The sequence below is a fragment of the Ailuropoda melanoleuca genome, chromosome 18 (assembly GCF_002007445.2).
Source record: "Ailuropoda melanoleuca isolate Jingjing chromosome 18, ASM200744v2, whole genome shotgun sequence".
NCBI lineage: Eukaryota > Metazoa > Chordata > Mammalia > Carnivora > Ursidae > Ailuropoda > Ailuropoda melanoleuca.
The window spans coordinates 7,115,728-7,129,780 of record NC_048235.1 but is presented as its reverse complement, the minus strand read 5'-3'; positions in this window follow the sequence as shown (position 1 = coordinate 7,129,780).

Sequence of the window (14,053 nt, the reverse complement as noted above, 5' to 3'; positions counted from 1 at the left end):
TACCATTCAAAGCAATGTACGTATCTGTGCATATATGCACGTGGTTGGGGGGGCAGGCATGTGGGAGGGTGTATTCAAGGATAATCAAAACCTTGAAGGAAGAAGATTGGATCAAGAATTTTTTGACACAAAGAAATATTCGTACCAATTTTGTTCCAATTTACTAATTTCCATAGCACTTGATGCTTTCATGTAGACAAAGTTATAATTAATATGTTTCTATAAAGTTCATGTTTCTGCTATCCTATCCTTCAAGGTGACATCTTCACCACCAAAGATGGATTTAACAAGAAGCTTACCTTTAGGTCTCCATATGGCTGACTTAATGCTGCTCTAGCTATTACAAGGCACATTAGTTTCTTGCCGGGGTGTTTTTATCATGGAAGTAGGCTTGAGGCCTATCACACTCCATGATTTTAATGTTAAATACCTTTCTTTGCCTTTTAAAAAATCTTTTCTTCAGCTTCATTATTTTCTTACTGTCATATCTTTTGCAGTAGAGTGTGTTATTTTTATGCTTTCTATTTTTAATCGAAAACATTTCTGGGGTATTTTCCTTTAACACTTCTATTCTCTATGATTATGTTTTAATTCTGTGAAATCTGCAAGCCCTAACAATTTTGGCATACCTTGTACATTTAAAATAACTATTGTATTAATATGTAGAAGCAAGTCTATAGTCTTTTGCATTGAGAAATTTTTCCTGTTCATCCCACTGAAAGTTTTCCTGATACAGTTTTTATGGGTTTTGTACTTCCCATGTTTCTTAAATTTTGTGTCTTTTACCTTTTGTTTACAAAACAATGACACTTCATTTTATAATCAATTACACATTGTCATTAAAGCATTTATGCTAAATAACCTCCATTTTTAAAGAAAAAGCTTCTAATGTCATCTATTTATCTATATATAAATCCTAAAATGCACCATATATAGGGAATTTTATAAATCTATTGTTGTTCCTTGCTTGTGCTAGCATTAAAACAAGATAAATGAAAATAGGATACTGCTCAGTTATTATGATTTTATGAACAATCTACAAGGAAACCAAAATTATGATATAACTCAGTCCAACAAAAGGTGGTCATCTAAATTGTTCTAGGTACATTTCAGGCTAAGTTTTCAACCTTAGACAGAAACATCAAATCCATCTATAACTCTTTCTGCAACCTATTATCAAATGAGAAAAAATTTCCTAGCAGACTCCCTTATCTTACAACAGGGCTTTGACACTTGAATCAACTAATAACTGTAGCTGTTTCACATAAAAGGTCAGTTTTGACAAATGGCCTCCTGCACATGGTAAAAACACTCTTTCACTGTCAGGCTAAGGTTTTATTCAGTAAATGCAGTTATACAATCAAAACCACTTTTGGATGGACCACAGTATATGCACGGGGCATTTAGAGGAAAGCATAAAGCTACATTTTTGTCTTATATTATCTTCCTAAAGACAAAAAGAAACACAACTTAGTATAAGAAGACATGAGTAGAACATAGGCAGCAACCCCTTCGATATCAGCCACAGCAACATTTTCTAAAGACAAAAAGAAACACAACTTAGTATAAGAAGACATGAGTAGAACATAGGCAGCAACCCCTTCGACATCAGCCACAGCAACATTTTTCATGACACGTCTCCAAAGGCAAGGGAAACAAAAGCAAAAATGAACTTTTGGGACTTCATCAAGATAAAACGCTTCTGCACAGCAAAGGAAACAGTCATCAAAACAAAGAGGCAACCCAGGGAATGGGACAAGATATTTGCAAATGACATTACAGATAAAGGGCTGGTATCCAAGATCTATAAAGAACTTCTTAAACTCAACACCCAAAAAACAAATAATCCAGTCAACAAATGGACAGAAAACACGAAGAGATNCATTACAGATAAAGGGCTGGTATCCAAGATCTATAAAGAACTTCTTAAACTCAACACCCAAAAAACAAATAAACCAGTCAACAAATGGACAGAAAACACGAAGAGATACTTCTCCACAGAAGACATATAAATGGCTAACAGACACATGAAAAAATGTTCAACATCATTAGCCATCAGGGAAATTCAAATCAAAACCACATTAAGATACCACTTTACACCAGTTAGAATGGCAAAAATTAACAAGGCAGGAAACAACAAATGTTGGAGAGGATGTGGAAAAAGGGAACCCTCTTACACTGTTGGTAGGAATGCAAGTTGTTACAGCCACTCTGGAAAACAGTTTGGAGGTTCCTCAAAAAGATAGAAATAGAATTAACTTATGACCCAGCAACTGCACTACTGGGTATTTATCCCACAGACACAGATGTGGTGAAAAGAAGGGGCACATGCACCCCCAGTGTTCACAGCAGCAATGTCCACAATAGCCAAACTGTGGAAGGAGCCGAGATGCCCTTCAACAGACGAATGGATAAAGAAGATGTAGTTCATATATACAATGGAATATTACTCAGCTATCAGAAAGGATGAATACCCACAATCAGCACTGACCTGGGTGGAACTAGAGGGGATTATGCTAAGTGAAATAAGTCAAGCAGAAAAAGACAGCGTATGGTTTCGCTCATTTGTGGAACATAANCACCCCCAGTGTTCACAGCAGCAATGTCCACAATAGCCAAACTGTGGAAGGAGCCGAGATGCCCTTCAACAGATGAATGGATAAAGAAGATATAGTTCATATATACAATGGAATATTACTCAGCTATCAGAAAGGATGAATACCCACAATCTGCACTGACCTGGGTGGAACTAGAGGGGATTATGCTAAGTGAAATAAGTCAAGCAGAAAAAGACAGCATATGGTTTCGCTCATTTGTGGAACATAAGGAATAGCATGGAGATCGGCAGGAGAAGGAAGGGAAAAATGAAGGGGGGGGTGGGAACAGAGGGGGAGATGAACCATGAGAGATTATGGACTCCAGGAAACAAACTGAAGGTTTCAAAGGGGGGGGCGGTGAGGCGATGGGTTAGCCCAGGGATGGGTGTTAAGGAAGGGGACGTGTTGTAATGAGCATTGAGTGTTATATGCAAATAATGAACCATAGAACACTAAATCAAAAACTAATGATGTACTGTATGATAACTAACATAATAAAAAAATTTTTTAAAAAGACGACATGAGTAACAGAGTTATATGAATAAGTCACTGTAGCTATAGAACAATAAGCGCCTGGTACCAAAGGTAGATAAAGGGTGAAAGACCTGGTACAATGAGACAGTGTGTTTATTATATGGTAAATATCAGGTAGTAAAAGTCACAAGCAAATAAAAAGTCTCAAATAGTGACCTTCATAAAAGTTTGGTTCAATGGGCAAGTTCACATGTGTGGATTTTTTCATTTACGGTGGAGAAACAGAATTTGTATGTATTTCTTCTCTAGTCTGAGAATAATTCTAACAATTCATTGTTAATTTTTAGAAAGTTATCCGTCATTAGAATTAGTGGAAGTACTTTTAGGAGTTATTATGTAACAACATGGTAACATATCTTAGACAAGATTTTTTGCTGTGTCCCGTACAAGAGGAATAGTCATCATTTAATTTTCTGAGAAGTAGGAGTATGTATTCTATGACCAAGAATCAATCCATCCAATTAAGCGCTTACTTGAATGTCTATTGTTTGCTTCGCATGGTTGCACTGTACGGGGAACGGGAAAGAAAAATAATGCTGTCATGTGCAAGTCAGTAAGATGAAAATGTACTATTACACTAAGGGTTAAATAATTATGTCAAACAATTCAACAATTTAAAGGAGAGGAAGGTGAATATGGCAGAGGGAGAAGACGGAGTCCACCTAACCGAGGGTATTTTTGCCATCAAGATTTATGAGCCCTTGAATAGTTAAGAAGTGTGCTTGCTGAGAACCATGAAAAAGAGAGATAAAATTAAGGACAATGGATAGACTTCTGGAGAATGAAAGGAAAGAAAAGTGGAGGGAGATGGAAGGAATATGGAGTTGGGGGTTGGGCACAAGAACCTAAGAGGGAAGAGGGAGGAATGGGGAGAAGGATTGATAAGCAAAACGTAAAATAAGATAGGCCTAGAAATCCAGACAAGTACACTGAAAGAAGAGTAGATATTTCCTGTGTGTGTTACTTTTATCTTAAGAAGGCAGTGATAATATGAAATTTTGTTTGAGGCCTTCTCATCTAGCAACGAAGTGATGAAACCATTGCTTTACTTTTTGTCAGACTGTGATTTTAGATAAGCCTTGTAATGAATAGATGAATAAGCATCCCCACTGAAAGTAAACATTTGACAATTCAAAATATTAAAGCAGACATCTAGGGAGAGTTCAAGACTCATGACAAAAAAAAAAAAGGCATTATGATAGCAACAAGAGCTGTAGCTATCAAGATAGATGACCAAGAAGGATTAAAGATAAAATTTCAAGAAATACTGTAGTTGAATCCAGTAAATAAGAGATAAAAGAAATATTAGGACTCATAGAACATGCTGCTACAAAAATCAAGGAGGAGACATTGAATCAAATGTCAAAATGAAGTCACGAAGAATGAGGCTAAGTTGATAAAATAATAATCAGAATTTGAAAGGTACAAAATTTCAGCAAAATTCTGGAGGGGCAAAAGGCAAGGGGCTTCAGAAGGAAATGCAAGGTGAATTCAAGATTTATCCACAAAGAGGCAGGGAAGGGAGTAGCCATATTGAACGGCAGTTAAAAAACTGTGGAATTAGGTTGGCTCAGGTCGGGTCCCCAGGTCTGACCTCCCCACTTGCCGCTTATGTAACGTGGACAATTTAGTCAGCTTGTCTTCCTCATCTGAGAAGATGAGATAAATATGGCATCTGTTTCATGATGCTGTTATGAGAATTAACTATAACAGGAAACACACTGAAGCATGTCTTGGCAATTTGTTCTTGTAGCGTTGTATTGACAGGTTGGTCATATTGGGAAAAGAGTCAAAATGAAAGAAGAAAATATGCTTAAAAGGGGGGGAGGGTTATATTCTAAGAACAAGGACCTTGATGTTAGCCTGATACTATTGCATCAGACCTCTGGAGTCTTTGGAACAGACCTAATTAAAATTGGCAGTTTTCATAGATTTCTAATTTTATACTTAATTTTTTTCCCATCAATACATAGATCTTGAAGATGCAGGATTTAGGATAAAAAATTTTTAATTTTTCACAGGAGACCTTATCAACTGAGTATATCTGGGACTTGTCAATGGAGAATAAGTTGGCATTATGATAGTTGTTTGATTTCTTGTCGTTTATCAAGAGCCTTACAAAATGATTTTATCACATTGCCATTCTTTGCAGCAAAGTACTCATTTTTTGTAACATAAGATAGAATGGGAAGATAAAATAGTAAAGATGATTGAAAAGATGACATTTTCTCCTTTAATATCAATAGCAGCTTAAGAGTCTCCAATGGATTTATATATATAATATATATAATATATTATATATATATATATACACACACACTATACATATATGTGTGTATATACATATGTGTATATATATAAAGATTATTCTTTAAATATTTGGAAAATGTTTAATTGTAATGCAAAATAACTGAGGAGCTTACAAATACATTGCTTTGCTTTGAGATGTGCAGGCAACAGGACACATGCTCTCTTACTGGACTGGAATACCCAATTATTACCAATTTACGCCAGATGGAAACGCTGCATGTTAAATAACATCCTCCTGATTATTATACTTTCAAGTATGTTAGATTATAAGCCTAACTAATTCAATGAATGCCATCAACAGATTGTACAATGGGTCATTTTCACTGTGGGGTGTAAGAGAATTACTAAGAAAGTTGACAGAACATATTAGAAAACAATGTGGTAAATTTGATTAGTGATACTTACAAAATCATATGTATTCCAAAAACAAAAAAGTGTTTTCTATACATACAGTGAAATGGGAAATTTTAGGCCATCCCCTGAGAAAATATACCGAAGATGGCCACCTTAAAAAACAAACTGTGAGGCTTTGCAGTAAAAAGACAGTCGTAGGTATTTGAATTAAAACAAACCTGTCACTGAAAAAGAGGCATTTTTAACCAAAAGCCAACAATGCTGTGAGCAAGAACATGGGTCCATTATTCCATTGATCCCAGGAGTGAAGCAGGGCTCTTATCTGTCCTTCTGTAGGGGCCCCATAAACGCTGGGCAGCCACTATGGGGCACCATTGTCCACTAAAACAAATCTCCCTATAGGGTCTAGATGGAGAGGGAGACTGCAAATCCTTAGTCCTGTAACAGTTACCCAATCTTCCATTGCTAAGCCTTAGCTAAACCAATAGCCATCAGAAGCACTTAGAGACAATTTTGCCAGAAGCCACAATGATCGTTGGTTACAATTAACCAATTTGCTTACACAGTTAGGCTATAGGGTGTTTGATCACAGAATCTGGAAGAGAGAAGGCTTTCTCTCCCTAGTTAAAATTTCATTGTTTCAAGCTCTAGATCAGCCCTCTAAGATACATAATGCATGCTGCAAGCATAGCTTTAAATTTCTAGCAACCACAATAAACAAGAAATAAGCAAAATTTAGTAGTATATTTTCTCAGCCATATAATTTTATCCTCAATATATAAAATGCATTTTTCCTACCTAGTCTTCAAAAGTCAACAGGTATTTTACACTTAAAGCACACGTGAATTCAAACTAACCACACTCAAAGAAATCAGTTGCAACATATGGCTAATGGCTATCCTTTTGGACAGCACAGATATTTCTGGTACCCTGTATCAAAGTGCCATTATTTATTTTCTTATTATTCATCAAACCAGAGTAGTCAGTAGGCAAAAGGTTGTGAAGAAATATCCACAGAACAAATTTTCTGAATAAAAGGGAAAATGTAAATATCTACTGAGTGAAACTTTATAGAGATAACGAAACAAAGAAGTTTCTATCAAATTCCAGATGTTTTGCTTAAGCCATAGTGCCAAAATTACATTTAGATGATTGATGGCAACGTTTACTTTTCATCAGCAATAACAATAAAATGCTACTCTGTAATTTACCTTGTTAATTTAATTAACATAGAAATTACACTGGTTATTTTAGACCCAATCTAATTTTAGACCCTGAATTATATGGATTGAATGTCAATACTGATTTCCTTGTATATGATACAATTTCTTTCTGCTTTTTTATGATCAGAAATTCTACTATAATTTCTTTTGATTATCAAAAATCTATCTCTTCACAGATTCTGTAACTTTGCCTTAATTTTCATTTTTCACAAATCCTATTAAGAGGTCTCAAAAAACTTACCAAAAAAAAANGGTCTAAAAAAACTTACAAAAAAAAAAAAAAAACCTCTTTTGCTATTCTGTATCTTAGAATTTAAAAAATACTTAACTTTATTCTTGCTTTATATATTCAGGGTTCATAGATTTGTAATACCATTTTTTACATCCTAAGTATTTTTTGTATTTTGTTATAATTTTAAACTAAACTCGAAAGCAAGGAAAAGTCCAGAAAAGTGAATAATTCTTTTTATTGATTTGTAATTAGACTAATGGTTTCTTTCCTCAAGTAGGTCTCTTTCTTTCACAGTCTAACCTGGACTTAGCATCTTTGAATGTTTTATGTACAATGTATGTATTACTTTTAAAAGCCTACGTTCTTAAATCCAGCATCAATATTTTAGTATGTTCTCAACCTAGTTCCCCACACATTTACAACATGACAATTTATTCCTATTCACTTCCTCCCATTATAATGCATTCATCAGCTTCCGATATTTGATAACATGCTTCCCCATCACTGAATGTTCTTCTTCATTTAACATAATTCATTTCTACCCATCCTTCAAGTCCTATTTGAAACATTTCTTCTTTGTAAAAAATAAATTTTTCCCCAAGACTACTCCAGTTAAGAGCAACATCCCCTTTCTCTGATCTTCTCTAGCACTGATTATGAATAATAAGTTGTTTTAAGTGGGATTTTCAAAAGACTAAAAAAGTCTTAAGAGGCAAAGTATAAAACAAGAAACTGCCTAACTTTGATTGTAGCTATTATTGGAGGGATAGACGATCACTCACAGAAAACAAGGCTTAATAACCATACCTGGGCCAGATACGAACATGCAGCTCTCTGTAGCTGGGACCATCATACAAACATATATAGGCATGTCAATAGGATGCATCAATTGTGGACATTTTAATCTTCTCCTAACAATTAAGTCTCAATGTCCCAGGAGAGAAATTTGATTGGCCAAGATCAGCTGCCAGTTATTTAGCTATAGAGGGTGGAGATAAGAAGATCTAGCAGAAGTGCACCAATGAGTGTAGAATGGAAATGTAAGCATCAAGACATACTACTGCACCAATGCAGAAAAAAGCACCCCTTCTCCAGGAAATGGGGGTGGTGTTATAGAGGACAAGATGATGGGTAGCTAGTAAATATACTGCAATCCAATTATTTTGAACAAAACACCAAATTTGTCACTTTTTTAAAAATGAGAGATTTTTTTCCCCAAAGGTAAAGAATAAGAAACAAACCCAGTGTCCATGAATTCCCAACGGCAGTCTTGATACCAGGATACTTCCTTCACTCTCAGTTGGCTTCCTGGGAATCCAGTGGTGGTATATGGGTTGTGGGTTCCCTTGGGCGGTTTTTCATGGCCCCCCTCCTGAGCTTTATTATGTTGAATTGATAGGTATCCTTAGTGGTTATTTAACTTTTCCTATACATAAGTCATTTTTGCTATAAAGTCAATTTGTGAAGAATTTTATATTTCTCAGTATCTTCTATAACATCTTCTATATAATAGGAACCTAATTTGGTGTTTTTTTTCCATTTATTTCTTTTCTGTAAATGTTATCAAGTATTTTCTTTTTATAATAATGTGAACATCTTGCAATGAATCTAAGACTGTCTAAATATGCACATGTTGACTTTTTTTTTTTTTACATTCATTCTTTTACACGTCTCAGTTATGTTCAAACAGATAGTATATATTCTGTGTAGGGAACATGGTAGGCTCTGGGACAGAAAGATATAAATAAGATGTCCCTGCTCTCAAGTCTAGTATTTCTATGTTTTATAGTTTTGGAAAATAATTACTATAATAAGTCACAGTCTAACAGCTTGCATTTTAAAATATCACTGATTTTGTTTCCAGAAGCTTAGAATGTCTATGACTTAAAACAAATTTTTGTTAAACCAAAAAGGAAAAAAAAATTCATAAAAGCAAACATCTAAAGACTTCCTTTAGTTTTCACAGCACAAAGAAATTGGGCATTACCGACTTACTAGTATTTGTTTTATGCACATACTTAACTATAAATAATCTAACTTCTAATTATATTGCCAGAGATAAAAAGTAAAAATAATGTTCACCATGTAACATATATACCACTGTCCTTTCTTGATGTCTGANTCTAATTATATTGCCAGAGATAAAAAGTAAAAATAATGTTCACCATGTAACATATATACCACTGTCTTTTCTTGATGTCTGATCTATTTAAAGCCAGTTTTGAGAAGTCTACAGAGTAACACTTCGCCCTCTCATTAAAATATATCTCCTCATTTATACACTAATGATTGAGTATCCCCTATTGTAAACTAGAATCATAAGTATTTCTGGAAACAGAAACCTGAGAAATATACATATACTGTGTCTTAGACTATTAACTTTTCAGTGCGGATAATGAGTTGTATCTGCAAATGACGATAATACCAGATGGTATGTGAAAGTTTGTATTGGACAGTTTGAAAAACTTAGGAGTCCATAAGACAGATTTGTATAGGACAATTTAAAGTAGAGAAAAAGTTCAGAGTGCAGAGATACGTCTACTAGGCTCAGGGAAATTCTCATAGATGCAATTAAGAGATATGTTGGATTTAAAGTCTCCATTCTGCCTCTATAGTCTCATGTACTAGTCACCCCACCACCTCTCCCTCCTCTCCAAGCTAATCACTATTTAAAAATCATGGCTTGACATGGGAAACAAGAGCAAAAATAAACTGTTTGGACTTCATAAAAATAAAAGGTTTCTGGGGCGCCTGGGTGGCTCAGTCGCTAAGCATCTGCCTTCGGCTCAGGGTGTGATCCCAGAGTCCTGGAATGAAGACCCACATCAGGTTCCTCCGCTATGAGCCTGCTTCTTCCTCTCCCACTCCCCCCTGCCTGTGTTCCCTCTCTCGCTGGCTGTCTCTATCTCTGTCAAATAAATAAATAAAATCTTTAAAAATAATAATAAAAGGTTTCTGCACAGTAAAGAGAAAAAAAATCAATAAAACTAAAAGACAAACCACGGAAAGGAAGATGATATTTGCAAATGACATATCTGATAAAGGGTTACTATCTTAAATCTATAAAGAAGCTATCAAACTCAACACCCAAAAAATAAATAATCCAGTTTAAAAATGGGCAGAAGACATGAATAGACATTTTTCTAAAGACGACATCCAGATGGCCAACAGACAGATGAAAAGATGCTCAGCATCACTCACTATCAGGGAAATACAAGTCAAAACCACAATGAGTTACAACCTCACACCAGGCAGAAAGGCTAAAATTAACAACACAGGAAACCACAGATGTTGGCAAGTATGTGGAGGATATACATACATACATATTCATACAGAATAGTACTGAGCCATAAAAAAGAACGAAATCTTGTCATTTGCAACGACATGGATGGAGCTACAGTATTATGCTAAGAGAAATTAAGTCAGAGAAAGACAAATCCATAGGATTTCATTCATATGGAACTTATGAAACAAATGAACATGGGAAAAAAAGAGGCAAACCATGAAACAGATTCTTACTACAGAAAACAAACTGATTTTTTGGGGGGGTGGGGTTGAATGAGGGGATGGGTTAAATGGGTGATGGGGATTAAGGAGGACACTTACGATGAATACCAGGTGTTGTACGTAAGTGATGAATCACTAAATTCTACCCCTGAAACTAATATCACTCTGCATGTTAACTCATTGGAATTTAGATAAAAACTTACAAAAAAATAAAATCATAATATTGTGCCTTGAGGTATTTTTGACTCTTTGTTCTTGTTGCTATAAAACTGCCAATGTTGTTCTTATTCAAGGTTCAATTCAAACTAAGTTTGAGTTTCTCAATATTTGCCCAGTCCTATACCAGGGAATGTCATTACCAGAAGACCTAGTCTCTGCCTTCAATGCATTTAGAAACAAATACAGAGGGAATCATCACACAGCTGTGGTATAGGTACACACACAATTCTGTAACATTGGAATTGAGTTACAGGTTGCTTACTAGAAATTGAAATGGACTTGATGGTGCTAAGACAAGGGAAGACTTCAGAGAAAAGGTAGAACTGGTTTAAAATTTTCAACATTGAGTATTCCAGGCAAACAGTTATACTTATGGATAGTGTTATAAAAACAGCTGGAGCAGCATGTGTAAATGGGTTGCACCCTGCCACCATGAGACTCAAAGCAAAATACTCAACCCCAGGGTGCATCCTCATAGGGAGAGAGGGATCACAGGAGATAGGCCAGAGGAGAGCCAAGAGAACTCAACTGTCCAGATCACTGGAAATAACTTTTTAAATAGGGAGAGCAACAAAGACATGTTGTGCAAAATTTTTGTATGGATAGTTGCTTTTTAATTCTGACCACGCTGTATTAGAATAGGTATTATGGGGTATGCTGCTGAAAGATCTTTAAAGTATAAGCCATCTGGACAGGATAATGAATCCCTATCACTGAAATTTTTAATTTATATAGCACTTCCCATAGTATTACTCTATTGATACTAACAAAAACTCTTGAGGCTAAATATTTCCTTCGAAACTCCAGTTTAAAAGTAATGTGGGAGTTTAAATACTTACCTCTATAAGCATACCTGGTTGGAAAGTAAGATCATAAATCACAGTCACTGATAAGACATTACCTATGAATCCCAAGTTATTAATGCAAGATTTTTCTCAATTTGTTACCTACGTATAAAGGATTTGTCATTTTCTCTAGAGACTGATGCAAAGAATGCACAAGACAGCAGGAATACTATATTCAGTTGACTGAGAAAAGGGTTATCTTGTTGACTTTTTAATGAAAATTACTTGTAGACTTTAGACCCAATGTCCCAGTGCCAACTAGATATGGTTAAATAGTATGAGCATAGCTTCATTAACTATTCACTGTACTTCAGAAATACACTCATTTTAATTGTCCAAAACATCTTAGAGAAAAAAATATTTGAACAGCTTCAGATAAATAACTATTATAAGCACTAACCTATTACAGGTGGGTGTTTCAAAATCTTAACAAGATGGCAATAATGTTTAAGCCTTGCTAATGCATTCTAATAATGAAATAATAGTTTTACATCATTAAGTTAGAATTTAATAAATTTTAACCATAAGCAATCCAAGTTTAAAAAAAAACAAATTTTGTCATGCAATTACATAGAGGGGACCCAAGTGTAGGTGGATCTAGCATTTCTCCTTCACCACTGGAGGCACCATGCTTGTAGCAATAGTTGTAAGAATTAGCATCACTCCAGGCACATTTTTTCCCAGTCCAAACTGTCTTCCTCCCTGACACTGGAGCTAGCATGGACATCAAAACCTCTAAACCTTGTCACTGAAGCAAGAAGTAGCAAGGGCTGAATGTGGGTGTTGGGGGACAAGTGTGGTTGCAGCATGAAGAGCACAGGCTCCATCTTCAACTCAAACTCACCTCTAGAGTCACATAGAGGCATCAGTCTACTGCTGTGCAACAAATTACCCCACAATTTAGAGGCCATAAACAGTAATTATTATCTCAGTTTCTGTTCATCGTGAGCTCAGAAAAGACCTACAAGACTGTTTAATTGCTGTTCCACGGTGTCTGGAACATGGGTGAACATTCAAATCCAGGCCTAGAAACGTTTAGAGACTTACTCACATATCTTATCATAGGTGCTGATGGTCAGCTAGGGGATTAGCTGGGCCTGTCAGCCTCAATATTACCACAAGTGGTCTTTCCATTCCAAAGGCAAGCCTTCAAAGGAAAAGATATCTAGGTAGAAGCCACATGGCCACTTACTGCCGGGCTGCAGAAACCATGCATCATCACTTTGCTATATTCCATTGGTCAGAGGAGTCACAGAAGTCCACCCACATTTGAAAGCAGGGAACAATGACTATACCTCTCTGTGGAGGTATGTCAACATTACATCATCAGTTTATACACTACGTACTATTCACGTGTGGCTCTGTTTTCCTAAAGATGGCCATACACACCTTCGCCTGCAAGAAACACTAGAAGAAACAAGATATTCCATTGATGGCCTTCTTAATTTGAAAATATCTTTCCAAATACCTGGGAAATTAAATGAGTAAAATTAAGCAATTTTAATATCATTTCATTCTCTGTACCAAGCATGATGTCCAGAATATATACAAATACCAATAGGTCACTTATAAGCCTGAGATGTTTGGAATCATCTGTCATTGATAATGTGTTGTGATGAGCATTGCGTGTTATATGCAACTAATGAATCGTTGAACACTACATCAAAAACTAATGATGTGCTATATGCTGGTGAACCGACATAATAATAAAAAAAAAAATCTCTGGCTTTCCATACTTATTAACAAGTTCAGGAGTACAGTCTGAATTTCTACTTTAATGCAACCTATGAGCACTGTCCTATTTGTCCTTCTCCTTTAATATCCCTACTTCTTCCCTTCTGCCTAATAGAAGCGCATTTCTTTGTGGATGAAGGTTTAATGTGATTTGAGCTTGTGACATGTACCAGGAACTCTCTCATATTTCCAAACCATGCATTCCAGCACAACCCTAGGACACTGTTCCTCAGCGTATGATCACTAATAAATAAATAAAAATAAAAATAAAGATAAAAGGGAGAAAACTGCTGTTAGAAGTATTGAGATTTCAGGGCTACTTATTATTGGAACAGGACAAGTAATCACCACATGTTCTATAAACTGGACGCTCACCTTGGCTACAGCAGCCATTCTCTAGATTAGTGAAAGCTCAATATGAAACTTCTACCTGGAGTAGTATTTATAATAATCGTTGTCAGATCATATTAGGGCATCACAAACAGATAATCACTTGCA